A 12,132-nucleotide genomic window follows, 5' to 3' on the forward strand; every position below is an offset into this window, starting at 1 on the left:
TGTAGTTTTGTGCATTACACGGCACATTGATATGACTTGCTAGTGACACAAATTTTGAGCTCAGTGAAATGGCTAACTTGAAATACAAACACACGCATGTACACGTTCTCATGCTTTTGGAACATATATTAACAGCTGTGAATTGGAGGAAAAAGAAAAGGGGACCCCACCTCTATTCAATAGAAGTAGGACTGACTGTCAATTACATCCACTATATGACAGAGGAACTCTGACTCAGAAGACAATAAAGAGGGTCTACATTTAATTTTTTTATTTTATTTTATATAGGTAGATGATAGTGGGAAAATGGGGAGGGGGTCTAACCCATGGACATAAGGCACCATAAAGGATGTCATTACTATTAGGCTATCACTTGAACCTCAAGAATGGTTTACATTTAACTTCAATAATCCTTTCTCACCAAAAAAAAAAAAAAAAAAAAAACCCTTCAATAATCATTTATGGATGGCCAGATTTTACTCTAAAGGCTTTTTGATAACTCTATTCTTCAAGCATATTTGATTAGGCACACACTAGCCAACTTTAGGCCTAAAATTCATCTTGCATTTTAATTTAATGCAAAAAAGGTTATCATTACTTGACTTGTTTAGCTTACTCGAGATGTTTTAAGGCCAAAATTTTGGATTTGTTCAATTAATCAAATTGATATAGTGGCTTGTAATGTTGACAAGTTGATCTGCCTATTGGATTAGTCCTTTGTTATTATTAACCGTAGCTACTTGGTATGTTCAGAATGGAACAAAATCAAACATTTTCACATAACCCCTTAGACAGCTGCGTTTACTTCGGTGCAAGGAAATCTACATCTGCAGTCAAAATGCTTACATGAAATCCAACTTTGTTAGAAGATCATAGCTTTCTGGAATTCCTCCAGTTAGTTTGTTAAAGCTGAGGTCTCTGCAAGAGAACTTATATATAATCAAATTTTAGTGAAACAGAAAACTCTCCCAAAATAGGAAAAAAAAAAAAGATCCAAATCATTTACTCAAAAAATTGTAATATGCAAATAACATAAGTTTGCAATGCAAAGAAACGTTAAAAAAAAAAATTAAAAACACACACTAAAAGACTATTTATTAATTTAACATAACTATCTCATAAACAAATATCTACTGGAGACTTGTACTTGATTAGGTTATTAAATAAATGAACATAAACATTTTTATCTCTCTTTTTTCTTTTTCTTTTTTCAAGCAAGCTGGGTGGAGGGTGGAATCCTACCATAGACTTGAGCATGATTTGGTTTTTAAATAAATGAGAACAAAAAATTCTTCTTTTTTCTTTCAAGGAAGCCGAAAATAAAAATGAACTTGATTTATGTGCAGTGGTAACTTTGAGCCAAAATGGCTTTTCAAAATTTTCATTTTCCTCCTCATGCATATCATTTCACAAAATATGTACCAACAATATCTATTGAGTAAACATACTTGTATCAAGCATCTAATTCATTTGAAATGGAATGAGACACAAAACATGCACTTCACTTACACACACACAGAAAACCGTGCGCTTGTGTTCCACATGGGCATTCGCCATTCAGATATCATTTGCTTACATGGCAATGCTCCAGAAGTAAAGGAAACTGAAAAGTTTTAAGATACAACTCTTTTTCTTTTTTTAATATTAAGTTAAAGAAAAATTTTATTTCAATTCTCAAGGATGTCACTTCTTGTGGGTTCCTGATATAATTTTACCACAGAAGCCTTTCTCTTCATTTTCATAACCTCTGAGTCCTGACTGGTTAATCACCAGATTCACTTTTTCCTTATTCTTCTAAAAAATTAGTACTCTTTTCTGAGAAGGAATAAAAAGGAAAAAGACATTTGGATTTAATGATTTATAGTCCATCAGCGTATATATAGATGTCTTGGTACTTATGCTACCATACATTCATGTATATCCATGATTGGTAGTTAAAACTTAAAACTGTCTGCAAGTGTGCGAGCACACATGCACACACACATGTAAACTTTTGGATAATTGCTACCATCAGACAGCCAAAATGCAGAATCAATAATTTGATTTAGCCATAACTGTAACACCCCAATCCAATTTTTTATAATTAAACTATATGTTTAAGTGGTTAAGTATGATTAATATTTTAAGCCACTTACTTACAAAGTGTTTAATGAACATATTATTTTATAATGTTATTGAATAAGAATTTGTAAAGATTATAAATAATTGAAATGACTATTTGTATTATAAAATATATTTAGCATGTACAAAACTATATTAGGTGGTTAAGTTGTGAGATATATATATATATATATATATATGCAAAGTGATATTATTTTTGTAGAAAAGTAAGTGTGAATGCAAGGAATTATTTTGGTAGAAAAGTAAGCGTGAATGCAAAGATTTTATATATATATATATAAGTGTGAATGCAAGAAAATTGGAAAAAATGGGTGAGATATTTGTTTTTCCCTAGCCATACACGTATCCAAGCCCCAAAAGTCTTCTTACTTTTCTGATTTTCTTGGCTGCTCCTGAAGTCCAGCAGCTGCTTTTCTTCTTTCTCTATTTCCCCTTTCTTTGTTCTTTCTTCTTCCCTCCTTACACGGCAACATCTCTCCCTTCCTTCCTTACCAAAAAATTCTAGTTTCTTTAAAGAAGAAATTAAACAATTAGCCTTAAGGTTTCATCATCAAAGTGTGTGGGTAAGTAATTAAACTTCATCTGATTTTGTGTATTTGGATAGTATAATTGTTTGCTTACTTTCCCTCTTTGTTCTCTGCTCTGTTTTTGGAAGTTGAATTGGTGATTCTGTTTTAGTGATTTGAAGGTTTGATGATATTATGGTTTATTTAATGTTTAATAACATATTTTAGTATGCTAATTATAGGTATAAAAATACCCAAGTGAAATTAAGGACTATTGCTATTTGTTGATGATTTTGTAAGAATATGTATTGAAGCTGTCACTGTGACAGATTCTGTGTTCATGCATGTTAAATTATGTATTAAATTGTATATAGTGAATTTGGACGCTAGGGATAATTCCTATGAAACCTAAGACACTTGTGGTTGTTATCGAATTGGTCTCACAGCATTTGGATTAATATAAAAATAATGGTTTAATTTATAAGTTGCAAGAAATTCTGTCAGGGCAGATTTGAGTATGCCGCCTTGTGTGATTTTTAGTAAATCATGGGTATATGCTTTGACTCCGAAATTTTTATGGTTTATACTGGACATACAGAGGAGTAGTTATGTAAAATTTCATGACAATTGGATATGTTTGAGTAGCCCGTTTGTATTTTACAAATGGAGCCTATGCTGCTGGAATAGAACAGTGAATAGTAAGGGACATGCCTAACTTTGTGGATTTAATTATCAAGTTAGGGTGAATGTTTTGAGCTATTATTTGATATGCTCATCTTTTGGTATGTTTCGATCATAGATTAATTTTGTGTAACTTGTTTTGAGGTTTAGTACCCAAAGGAAGGGGTTGTAAACCATGGGATAGTTGTATGTATGAAGTTGTTTTGCCCGACGTGTTGTATGTTATCATATGAATCTATATAGTTACATGATCATGCTTAAAAGATTTTATATTTATGCATGCATTATTGCCTTAACCTTAAAGCACCTTTTGAAATAAAGTTAGCTCTTTTAGAGATATGGGATTAATATAAGAATGTTGGTTTCTCTAGGATTTTGTACTTGTTGATGAATGTATTTTTTGTTTGTGGGAACCTCGTTGAGGTGAGATTAGGATTTCCTTAATTCTAAGAAATAGGCTTTGAGATGAATGTGAAGTTTATGGTAAAGAATTATGGATAGTAATAAGTTTTGATTTATGGTTTAGGTGTTACCAGTATCCAAGTTTAAGCTCCGTCGACTGTAGGCTCTCGGTTCCTCTGCTTTCAGGTAAGGGATAAGTTATATGGGCATTTGATAAGTCATGAGGTTATTTTAAAGTATATTATGCATTAAAATGTTTTTGATTAGAGATATAGCATGTAATCATTATTCTGACAAAGATATGTTCGTGAGCTTTCGAAAAACTTACGTATATGATTTAAGCATATTGATGCTATTATTGATTCCACGAACATAATGTTTAATGAAAAGAATGGAAATGCTATTATTATGAAATGTTATGCAAAATAAGAAATTTCAGTATGATGTAGAGTATGAAATGTTTTCGGGTTATGTCCTCTGATAATTTGAACTCAGCCAGTAGGGGTTAATTATTGGCTTTCCATGGAAATATGTTATCTGTTTGGCCAATTAAAGTAGAGGAAATGGGGCTGCCCGTAACTCTAGGCCATTTAAAGTAGAGGAAATGGGGTTGCCCGTAACTCTAATCTGACTAAGGCCTTCTCCCCAATGTGTACGGACGGCGGGGAGGAACAAAACCTGGAGGGGATGTGCCATCAGGCCTCCCAAAGGGGACAATATCATACACATGGGGGCACCCAAATGTGATGAGGCCTTCTCTGTACAGCTTATCAGATATGGACTAACCAATATGATATGAACAGCTATGTTATGTTATTAATCATGAGAGAATTATTTTGTTTAAATGCATTGTGAAAAGTGAAAGCTCTCATGGCAAGAAGAAGTTTCTAATGAAAAGAAAAGCTGTTCATTAAAGATAAAAGTTTCTGAAGTTCCGTTATGCTATAAAAGTAAAGTTTCTGATAAAAGTACAAGTTTATGTTTAAAAGTATCAGATATCTGTTTTTATGAAACGCTAAGTTTTCTGATCATGAAAGTTATAGTATTCTATGAGAAGAGGTTTATAAAGAAAGGTTTTCTTATTGGGTCAAGATGTTTCTAGTTTAATACAAAGTTGCCGAATAATTGATTTACGTTAAAATGATTATTTTGTAATGAGAATATATGTGGTGACTTTGTAGAAAATGATAGAAGTTTAATCCGAAAGGTTTTGGTAATATCAATCTGATAAGCAAAAGGAGAACAATTATTTTCCTACGAAGAGCGTATAAGCTATTATCATAAATAGTATAAAATACTAAACATGAAAAGATGTTCTCCTATCTGAATAATCATAAAATGAAATGATTTACATGCATCCTTATTGAATTCTCATATATCTTACCTTTACTGAGCTGTGTAGCTCACCCCTTCCACTCTTTCAGTTAGCAGGTTTTTATTTTGGAGCAGAGGGAGCCTTAGTCGAGTTTTGGAAGGAGCTGGTTTTAGTTTGATATGTATAAATCCTAAATTAGCAATTTTATGTTTAGCTTTGTAGTATTGTGTATTTTAGGATCAAATGAAAGTTGTGTATACCTTAAAGTATCAAGCTATGTATTATGTAAAAGTATGGAAATTAAATGATTGGTGGATTATGTTATTCTTTGGAGTACGATGTAGATGCTCTGAATGTCAAGTCAAAGGTTATATAATTTAAGTAAAGAAACAAGGATTGAAAAGAAAAGGAAAGCTTTCGGTAAAAGTTTTGTAAAAGTTTAAGTTGGTTCTTGTTAATATCAGGTTTAGGCTTGATATTAGCATGTCGGTCATGGTCACAAATCTGAGTATCGGGTTTGGGGCGTGACAATAACCCTTAACTTAGTAGGAAAAACGATGTAGAACATGGTTTAATATTTAATATTTGTAATTATTTAACTTTAGTATTTTTATGTAAATTTTGTTATTTTAGGTTTAGGTAATTTTTTTTCTTGTTTTAAGTGTTTTTAGTGTTTTTTTAGTCAAATCAGAGTTTTATATGTTTTTGTAGCCGTCTTAGGGTTTGCAAGCCACCTTAGGGTTTCTAGCCACCCTAGGTTTTCTATTTGTTATTCAAACGCATTGTAGCCTCCAAAGGCAATTCAGTTTTTCAGATTATTATCAATAAAATATAGACTTTTGTCAAATTCTTTCTTTGGTGGATTCTAATCATCTCCTTGTGGATTCAGGAAAACCCCTCGTAAATTCGAGGTTTACTATCAAAAACTAACAGTTTAGTTTCTATTCCATTTAAGAAAGCATCATGTGAGCTTTCTTCAAGTTTCCGCGACATCAGTTGGTATTAAAGCCTTGACATACCCTAGTCTAATGGCTAACCGGCGAGACGGTGACCACCACAACATTGACAGCGATGACAACATCAACAACCCAGTCCTCACTAGTCACTAGGATTGAGTTCCTCGAGTTTCATAAAGAGGCTCGTTATGAGAATAATAAATTTCGTGAAAAGAGTCAGCAAGTTATAGGCGAAATCAAGCAAATGATTGCTACTCTTCTTGCTAGGAAATCATATCTGAACAACAATGATCGATATATTCAACAACACACTCCTAACTACAAGGAAATTCCATTCTTTGATGGAGAAATGTATAAGTTGGATTTCATTGACTGGCTTCTTAATTTGGAAGAGTATTTTAATTTTTGGAAGATTTGTGATAAAGAAAAGGTGAAGCTAGCCTCTAATAAATTGGACAATAAAGCAGAGGAATGGTGGGAAGGTATTCAAATCTATAGAAAGCGACGAAGTAAGCATCCAATCTGCTCTTGGCAAAGAATGCAAAGGGTATTAATTGATTTATGGTTTCCTAATGACTATTATGATATCCTAGATTATACGAGTGTTGATTATAAATTAGTATATTCATATGAAACGCAATATGTTCAAAACATGGAAGGTCAACCACAAAACTAAAATTATCACAGTCAAGTCCATGTGTCAAGTAAAGGAAAGGGTTTGAGGGTTGAGAAGAAGCAACCTATTTCTAAATAAAATTTTGAAATGGTTAAAAAAGATCAAGAATTGCAACAAGTTATTAAATTGAAGATTGAAGATTAAAGATACCACTTACCAAAAACTTGATGAAGAGGTCAAAGAAAAGAAGGTTGAGCGGATTGTGGATAATGACAGAAATCAAGAGATGGAAATTGTTGAGAACATTGTGGAAGATCCAATTGAGGTTAAATATAAGGATGAGTCCACAACTCACAATCCTCAGGTTTCGGTTGATTTGTTGAAGATGACTACACAATATGTTGATTTTCTTGGAGTAGAAAATTTTAATTTTATTATTACTCCTTTGTTAATTGATGTTGCAGATAATTGAAGGTAGATGAGAATAAATTTTATGCTACACTTTATGAAGAATTCAAGTTTCAAAACCGAATCAAGTCATTAAAGCATTTAAAGTATTTGTTTATTTGGAGCGGAAGATTACAAATTTCAACCATCAACTTGAGGACGAGTTTGTTTCAAGTGGAGGGGTTTGATGTAGGACACGGTTTAATATTTAATATTTGTAATTATTTAACTTTAGTTTTTTTATGTAATTTTTGTTATTTTAGGTTTAGGTAATTTATTTTCTTGTTTTAGATGTTTTTAATGATTTTTTTAGTCAAATTAGGGTTTTATATGCTTTCGTAGCCATCATAGGTTTTCTATTTGTTATTTAAACACATTGTAGCCTCCAAAGAAGATAATTCAGTTTTTCAGATTAATATCAATAAAATACAAACTTTTGTCAAATTATTTCTATAGTAGATTCCAGTTATCTCCTTGTGAATTCAGGGAAACCGTTAGTGGATTCGAGGTTTACTACCAAAAACTAACAATTTAGTTTCTATTCCATTAAAGAGAGTATCATGTGTGCTTTCTTTAAACTTTCGTGACATCAAAAAAAAATGTACAGCAAACCAGAAAGTAAAAAAGAATTATATACTGACAAGGTTTCCAGATTAATCATCTTCTCAAGGTTAGGTAGTTGCCCAGTAATATTGCAACTCCTTAGTATCCTGAAACAAAACCAAATATTTTATATTGAGTTGCAAAATAATAACAATAATAAAATCATACTTTTAATTGAAGTATCTAACTCACAGATTGTTCATCTTTGTCATATCATGAATTGGCGGAAAATTTGCTTCGGGTCCTCTCAAGTCACTAATTCTCCTAGATATCGAAATTCGAATAGGAGTAAAAAGTATATAAAAAAAAAAATGCAGTTGCCTATAAAACAATTAATAGCTACAGAATTATAAAGCCACACTGACAAGTCTTTTAAGTTTTCCAAAAAAGAAATTTGGAAAGGAATCGGCCCGTTCAAACCACTTGCTTGAATCGCCCTGTTGTTAAGAAAATTTTGATTTAATAAGTAAATAATACATCATGTTCAATTCTTTTCTTAAAAAATAAAAAAATAAAAAAGAGAAGTCAAATTCTCACAGTCTTTCAAGCTTTGTCCAATTCTTAATAAAATCGGGTATCTTTCCAGAAAAATTATTATCACCAATCCGACTGCATTATTGGGGGGAGGAGCAATATGTGAATTTAGAAGGTAAAATAGACGCATAAAATCTTCAAGATAGTTTTTTTTTTTTTTTTTTTTTTAAAAAAAAAAAGGTTATCTCGAAGCTTACAATTCTTTCATTGTCATCAGCTCTGCAAACTTTTCAGGTACCTCCCCAGTAAAAGAGTTTGAAGTAAGGTGTCTATGACAATAACAACACCAATTGATAAAAGCCATTATGTCAAAAAAAAAAAAAAATGCATCAATACAATATATACAAGTAAAAAAAGATTAATGTAAATCAATTTTGCTTGATCATAATGACATTTTTACATCTTACTACAGGGAGGGAGGCCAACCAAAAGAAAAAAAGAAAGTATAATGCAATAAGTTTTAAAATATAGTAATTCAAATGAAGGGTCTTAGCCTTTCTATATTGATTAGGTTCCCAAGCTCTTTAGGAAGACTTCCAGAAAGCATATTGAACTCAAGGACCCTGTTGATAACAAATTGGAATTCCTTTATAACAAAATATACAAGGAAAATGCTGGCCACATTTGCGATATACTTTAAAAGGACTAGTTAGTATATGCCTGAAATGAGGAGAAATTTTGTCAAACAATACTTTTTAAATATTATTTATTTAAATTGGTACCGTTTTGGAGTTATTTGAGAATCTAGCCTCTAATATAAAATCAAGTTTTAGAGAAACAATTTCAACACTTAAAATTGTGTCTTCAAAACACGATTTCAGCTGACTTGACTGAATTTTAAGCTATTGTGTTTTTCAACACTTCAGAATCAGGTTTTGCTAAATACCCAAATGATTTCAAAACAGTACCAATTTAAATCATTATTATCAAAATAATATTATTTGGCAAAATTTGCCCCAACATGGGATTTATCACACATCCACACTACACCCACTCAACTAATTCAATATCAATAAGGGGGCATCATACATTGTATAGAAACAGAGTGAAATGGTGGAGGAGTGCAGTAAGAGTAAGAACTCACAAACTTTTGAGAGTGGAGATATTTCCAAGCTCTATGGGAATGGAACCGGTCAACCGGTTTCCAAGAAGAGAACTGCAATACAAGAGAAGCCATGAATAACAATATGAAAGTCACAAAAAAAACACACACACACAGGGACAGAGAGAGAGATAGTACATGTTGAGAAGCCTTGTGAAGGAGCCCCATTGTTGAGGGATTGTGCCGCTAAGGTAGTTAAGGGTCAGGTCACTGTATAAGGAGATGCCATAAATTATAAATAAGAGATGAAAATCACAAAAACACAGGCAAGTTAATTATTTATTATATTGACTAGTACTTACATTTGTTCAAGATACGGCAAGTTCACCAGTTCTGGTGGCAGAGTGCCCGTGAGATTTTGTCCTTTCAGAACTCTGTATTTCCAGCAGTAGAAAAATGTGTTTTTCCTTTTAATTTTTATTTTTTTCCTTAAAAAAATTAAATTAAAAATTCATACCAATTAAAGAAGACACAAATAAATATGGTTGGTTTTAGTCATACCGGTACTCTTTTTTTTGGATAGGAAGTCGTACCAATACATTGGTTCCTTCCTTTTTCTTTTTTCTTTTTTGAGTAAAAAAGAAAAAAAAGAAAAAAAAAAGGGCCATATCATTATTTACATATTTTAATAATGATGCGGTCCATATAGGATCACTACCAATTTTTCTCTTTACTTTTTTTTTTAAAAAGAGTTTTAACCTATGGCGTCCGCTCTAATGATAGTTTTTTATTACCAGACCAAAACACCAATCAGTTTTTGGTGTAGGCGGAGATTGAACCTCAAATGTCTTATACAACCATCAGAGATCTTACTAATTGAGCTAACTGGAAGTCACAAACAAACTCCACTACTAACCAAACACCACTTTATATTTAGTTATATTCTAAAAATAAATAAATAAATTTAAGTGGGCCACGTATTGTCTTTTGTCATCTATCATTTAATGTAAAGTTATGAAACATATTAGTCATTTCTCATTCATAACAGTTACGAAACAAGTCTTTTTTTAGTTCTTCACCATCTCATAGATGTAAAAATTCTATTTTGAACAATTGTACTTATAGACAAGTAAGAATGAATGGATGGGTTTAATAATGTAAAGTTGTAATTTAAACGGTGGCTAATCATAGGTGGGACCAAAAACATGATAAAAATGAGTATGCTATTTTCTTATTTTTTTTGTTTACTTGATTTCTAGATATTTAAGCATTTCATAATGTAATTTTGCTGATCTCAAGCTCAAAAGCTTGATTTGAGTTTGAGTTTGATATTAAACTTGAACTTGGCTTGACTAATTAATTAAGTCAAGCTAAGCCAAGCTGAAACTCCTTGGCTTTTCCAAGAGTTAAAGCTCAAACATTATTTTTGGCTTATCTCAAGCTTGAGCCAAGTTTGAACTTTTGACTTTTACTATTGAGCTAGTTTCAAACATGCATAACTTGGCAGAGCACTGCTCGTTTATAGCCCTACCTAAGGGGAAAAATATTTTCCCCCCTTTAACATCCGTTTAACCAAACTTTGTTAAGTTAATGTTGAAAATATTGTATACTAACATGCCATTTACTTAGAGGCAGGTTTCCAAACTATCTTCCCTAAATTAAAATCCATTGTTTTAAAATTTTAATTAAAGTGTATTTTAAAATATTAAATACGAGTTTTGCTTCATTTTTTTTTCCAATGGGTGTGGGAGAATTTTGCTTTTTTATTCTAAATTTATTGGCAATATTTATACTAACTATGGTTAAACTTTTGAAAAGAGAATTTTACAGAAATTTGAAAAGAAGTTAAGAAATAGTTTACACTTTACCACCCTAAACTATACTCTATATTACATTTTACACCCTAAACTTTTCGAAAGCATGTTTTGCTCCCTAAATTATGATCCTTGTAACACTTTGCACCCTGTCGTTAAGATTTCTATTAACTTGGATGAAAATTCAAAATTTAGGATACAAAGTGTAATCAAGAATATAGTTTAGAGTGGTAAGATGTAATTTATTTATTGTTTTTAAAGCATTGAGAAGAATGACGATTAGTTCTTTTTATGTGATGCCATATTTTTTCATCCAAGTTAACAGAAAATTTAACGTCAGGGGTGAAAAATGTAACAAGAGCCATAGTTTAGAGTGTAAAACGTGTATTTGAAAAATTTAGGGTACAAAGTGTAATCAAGAGTATAATTTAGGGTAGTAAAGTGTAATTTTCACCTTCTTTTATTTAGCTTTGTGTAAAAAAACAACTCATTATGCCAAGCTTAATAAGGAAAGTAAAATGATATTTTCCTAACTCATTTTAAGAATGCTACCAAACATAGAAAAATGAGATAGTTTTTTAGAATAAAAAAACTTTTTTTTAAATTATTCATTTTCCAAAAACTATTAATGTCAAAACAAACAGCACCTACTGTTTTCTTTTATTGTTAACATAGGTGTTCATAACTTTTCAAGGCTTTGATTATTCTGTCATATATGTGTAATCTCCCACCCCACCTACGCTAGGTAACTATAAGGAGGTATTTATTGGGGTGGTCCCAAGATGCCACCTACCACCAAGGGCAATACCAAAAAGGGACAAGGGGGTTGGAATTTTATAATATTTTTAAGGGTTGATAACAATTTACCAGCTTGTGGTTATTGGTTAGGACTAATTTTATGTTGTCTCTTTGTAGTTTTAAAAGTATTATTTTAATCACCTATGGTTAGTTTTGTTATGCGGTCGTTACTCAACTCATCAATTTCACCGGTAAAATACCACAAAACCTCCAAACTTATAGAAATATTCTTAAAAATCTCCAAAATAATACAAATACCCTCAAAACCCCCAATTGACTACAATGAGGCCTTTAAAA

At 31.5% G+C, this 12,132-nt stretch overlaps 1 long non-coding RNA gene and 1 pseudogene across 1 annotated transcript; one reads left to right on the forward strand and one right to left on the reverse strand.

The window, feature by feature from the left end:
* LOC126695007 (probable leucine-rich repeat receptor-like serine/threonine-protein kinase At3g14840) overlaps positions 1–12,132 on the reverse strand; it is a 37,670-nt pseudogene that overhangs the window by 15,793 nt on the left and 9,745 nt on the right.
* LOC126695009 (uncharacterized) lies at positions 2,409–5,349 on the forward strand. Its single transcript, XR_007645947.1, has 2 exons — positions 2,409–2,684; positions 3,835–5,349. It is a non-coding gene; the product is annotated as an uncharacterized LOC126695009 (long non-coding RNA).

The sequence above is a fragment of the Quercus robur genome, chromosome 8 (genome assembly GCF_932294415.1).
Source record: "Quercus robur chromosome 8, dhQueRobu3.1, whole genome shotgun sequence".
NCBI lineage: Eukaryota > Viridiplantae > Streptophyta > Magnoliopsida > Fagales > Fagaceae > Quercus > Quercus robur.